Source organism: Tasmannia lanceolata, unplaced genomic scaffold (genome assembly GCF_043159265.1).
Source record: "Tasmannia lanceolata isolate RefF3 unplaced genomic scaffold, GAP_Taslan_0.1 ptg000007l, whole genome shotgun sequence".
Classification (NCBI taxonomy): Eukaryota; Viridiplantae; Streptophyta; class Magnoliopsida; order Canellales; family Winteraceae; genus Tasmannia; species Tasmannia lanceolata.
In genome coordinates, this window is record NW_027518684.1 from 14900753 (window position 1) to 14905536 (window position 4784).

Here is a 4784-nt window from a genome sequence, read left to right on the forward strand (position 1 = left end):
AAGCTGTTAATTTATAGTGATAATCCATGTAACTGCGATCAAAACGTCCTTAAGGAGCCTTTAGAAAGCCAGACAAACTAAAGGTTTATCTTAGAAAGCCATTGACAAAAACTTAAAGTACTTCAAGCAAATCATATTTCTACTCCCTTCCCCACACTTCTCCACCCCCTTCTATTGGTCTATTTTTGAAAATGACTTCATTTTCCAGAAATCTCGCTACCAACTTGTTCTCTGTCTTCTGTGATCTCTGTCTAAAGGCCAAACTAACGAACGACCAGTTTTGTTGGGAAGTGGACAATAGAAGGCTCATTGAAAAGCGCTTCAAGGCAGGAAGTGGGGTGATGAGTGACGAAAGAAACTTTGAAATTTGGATCTCTTTGTGTGTGGATAATCTGCACCTTTTGCAGTCAGCCACATACAATTTCATAACCTCATCTCTTATATGCTCCTCACAATCCAAAACAGAAACTTTTCCAAAAGAGATTAAGCTCTGTTTTGCTAGTCTTGGGACTACCTGAATTTCTAGTCTACTATAGATGAGCAGAAGTCTACAATCTAACCATGGGATTCGTAGCTTGCAAATGGATGATTAATAAAACTCCATTGATTAAATGGATAGGATAGTAGAATTTTTTAAGTAGAGTGTGCCGTGGTGGGCTCCATCATTTGATTGACCGAGACCGTTCATCTCATAGGCCTTAGATTAATCCCTAGCAGCCCAAAAATCATGCCAATCTATACACGGAGTATAAGATCTAAGCGGGCAACCATAGATAATTGAGATCTATGTTCTGGATTGAAGAGAAGACTTAGATGCGAAGATTATTGGAATTATCCTTGATTTGAGTGATTATTAAAGGGCAAAATGGGCACTTAGTACATCTTAATAGTTTTAATGTACATAGATTGGTATGTGATCAGATTAGTTCAGATCAATTAACTGTTGAGTTCGAGAACTCTAATGGGTAAACTTCTATAAATAATGGGGTTAGTCTCTACTTATATCTTTTTTTTTTTGAAAAGGGCAACAGAATATATATATATATATATATATATATATATATATATATATATATATATATATATATATATATATATATATATATATATATATATATATATATAACACAGAACCGAGGTGGTCCTGAAGGAACAAAGATAATACAAAGATAGCAGTACAATAATTCAAGGAGGTAGATAGTCAAAGCACTCAAACGCGGCCCGAAAGACTCCTTTCTTGGCAAGGGTGTCTGCTTCCGCATTGGCTGATCTCCTGACATGGTGAAAAACTATTGAGGAGCCCTTAGCTCTGTCCTCTATTTCCTCTAAGAGAGGCAAAAATCGCCAAGGGGGAGAAGCGTTACCCGAAAGCCAGCGAATAACATTTAAGGAATCCCCTTCGACGATAATTTTGTCGCACTCTAGACGAGGCATCGAGAGAAGCCCGCTATGAACGGCTCGGACCTCTGCCTCGTTTGAGTCTGCCACTCCGATAGGCCCCGAGTAGGCCCAGAGGACTTCCCCTTTGTGGTTTCTACATAACCCCCCTACTCCTGCCATTCCTGGATTGCCGATAGACGATCCGTCAAAGTTAAGTTTCAGGGACCCCGGAGGAGGAGGAATCCAGGAGGGGAGGATTTTCACTTTGGTAGCCAATTCCAAGCATATGATTGACCATCCTTCCCAGAGGTCGAAAGCTGAAACAAAACGAAACAGAGGAAGGCTTCGAGCCCAGGATATGACCGCAGCTATCAACTGAATATAAATCCAATAAGGAGATCTAGCCTTCCCTTCAAAGATACAAGCATTCCTCTCTTTCCACAAGAACCACCATGAGGCCAGGAGACACATCTTCCACAGCGTTCTGCCTTTTCTTTTCCAAGGAGTCCAGGCCCAACTCTGAATGAATTCAGCCATAGAGTTGGAGGGGACCCAACTGATTCCAAAACGAGAAAAAATAAGACCCCAAATATGGCGAGCAACCTTACAGTGTATGAAAAGGTGGTCAATGGATTCCCCAGCGGATAAACATAGAGGACAGTGATCTACCAACCACATTCCTCGTTTCCTCAAAAAATCCATAGTTTGAATGCGGCCCCAGCTAACCGACCACCCAAAGAAAGCAACTCTCGGAGGGCAAGATTGTCTCCAAACCGAGGAGGACACATGCTCCACTAAAGAAGGGATCAGATGGTTATAAAAAGATTTGACTGAAAATATCCCCGAAGGATTCCAAATCCAAATCCGACGATCTACGCCCGAAGACTTGATGAAGCAAGAATCCAATAAGGAGAGGAGGGCGCTGTAAGAGTTTAACTCCCTAACAAAGAAGTCTCTGCGAAACTTAGGAGACCAAGCCACCATCCCATGTTCCCTTGCAAAACATTCCGATACCCAGTCTCTACTTATATCTAACAGATCATCAAAAGCTCAAACCAGACTAACCCCCATCAGAGATTTGATCAGCCAGTGAGGCATTAGAAGATACAACACCAGATTGATCATCCGAATGGCCGATCGAGGTAGGTTCTTAATCTAATTTATATTCTAGTAAATATGTATGGTTAGATTAATTTGTTTCTTAATAGATCTAGAAAATCAGTGTATTTTGATCTATAGAGATCATGGTAATCTAGATTAGTTTTACCAACTAGAAATCAATTCTAGATGCCTTGATCTTAGATTTACAGTTAAAATTTAAACGTACATTCGATCGATGCCTTGCAAATGGATGATTAAAATTAAAAAAAAAAGAAAAAGAAAAAGTGGCCCAATTCACATTTTCGATCAGGAAACCTCCATTAATTAAATGGGAAAGACAATAAATCTTGTTTAATACAACATTGGCCTATCCAAATGTGGGCCCTGCTAGATGAATAGATTGGGTGTGAGGGACTACCAATTAAGGAGATATCAAGAGTCAAGACTAAACCCAAAGAAGAAAAATCAATATAAAAGGAGGACCAATGAATCTCCTATACTCATTTGCAACGACAAGAGAATCCAGTCCAGTTTAGTTTGAGAATTAGAGATAGATGGGTTCTGAAGGTGGTTCTAGTGTATCATCACCCAAGATCACAGTCTCGGTCTCATCCCCAAAAGGTGAGGGAGGTGTTCTTCAATGCCTGTGCTCGCCAACTACACACCCTGGATCATTCAGGTGTCGGTTTCATCGGTCAGGATCTACGGCTTGGATGAGGAGATCAAACTCAATGCCAAAATCCGTCACCACCGCCACTGCTGCGGCCACCATTTCTACTAAACCTGTCGGTACGATGTAGTACAAGCGCCCGTATTCCGCTGTATTTCCTCTACATACCTACGCCATATACTACATGGATGAGTAATATTTTACACCTCTCTTGTTCGAACATGTAATTAGTGTAGAAGAAAATGTATATTACATGCTCTTAATGGAAATCTTCCAAAGAGTGTGTTCATATTATATACATAACATGTGGACAGTTCAGATCAGTTGAAATAAGATGTCCAAAAATGCTACTGTGGGCATGCACGTGGTTGCACCGTAATGAGGATGGTCTAATTATTGATCTGGATCGTCCATCTAGTAGGCCCTTCCTTAGATCTAATGGCTAAAGGATATCCTTGATAGATAATCCTAAACTTCGCATAATTAAATTGATTTTTTTTGCTGTTGAATGGAACCAAATTCTTTTTTTCCTTCTTCTTAACCTCAATGTGAGGATTCTTATGAGACGGACGGGATTATTTGGGCAACCAAGATTAAAGCTCACCTCATAGACGGTTCTGATCAATCGAGCTGGAGCCCGCAACTCAAGAGGATGGGCTGTTGATCATATTTTCGAAATAAATCTCATATTCCTTCCCGTGTAAGTAACCCCTTCCCATTTGTGGAACGAACATCTCATCTTCGTATCTGTAACCATCACCCATAGAAAAGCGTGCCAGTATCAATACAAGGAAGAGAGAAAGGTCGTTTTTTTTTCAATTTGAAGGAAAGAGCAAGTTTCTATATGGTATAAGACCTTACAATCCCGTATTTTCAAAAGATACTGCTCGGACCACACTATAGGATGATCCAAACCGTCCATATGATGGGCCAATACGTAAATTGGTTGTGCGCCAAAACTTCATTTCCATAGGATGATCCTAGCTCTCTGATCTATAGAGGAAGTGCATATTATGGAAAGTCTATAGATGGGAGGTCTAGCATCATCCTATGGAAATGATTTTCCTATTTACATTGTGGCCCATCACATGGACGGTTTGGATCATCCTGTGGTGTGGTCAGTACAGTACTCTTTGAAAAATAAGGGATTAGAAGGGCTTATAGCCTTATACCATATAAAATCTCGTGCTTAATTGGTGATGGGTGACATCGGGAACTTTGGAATTTTTTATCTTTTATTGTGTGGGTATTGTGCCGCTTTTGCAGTCGGCCACATACTGTTTCCCAACCTCATTTCTTTTTTTATGCTGCTCGCATAAAAAAAGAGGTACTTTTCCAAAAGAGATGAGGACCTGTTTTAGTAGTCCTGGGCACTATCCGAATTGGTAGTCCTCTTTAAATCAATTCTCTTAGCTACTCCAAAAGGAAGAATTGAAGATTCAGTGATCAAATCATTTACTCCACAGATTTAATTAACCATTGGATCGGCAGCTTGAATATGGATGATAGGAATGGAGAAGAACCTGTTCGATTCGAAAAACTCCATTGATTAAACGGTTAGGATGGTAGAATGCTTTAGTAGGCCTGATGGGTGGGACATGAGGTGTGCCGGTATCACATAGTGGGCCCCACC

General features: G+C 40.4%; 1 long non-coding RNA gene across 1 annotated transcript; it reads right to left on the bottom strand.

Annotated features, from left to right (window-relative positions):
• Positions 1-2927: 2927 nt before the first annotated feature.
• Positions 2928-4429, bottom strand: LOC143882049 (uncharacterized). The gene is made up of 2 exons (XR_013252081.1): positions 4324-4429; positions 2928-3898 (listed from the first exon to the last, which is right to left on the bottom strand). It is a non-coding gene; the product is annotated as an uncharacterized LOC143882049 (long non-coding RNA).
• Positions 4430-4784: the final 355 nt, after the last annotated feature.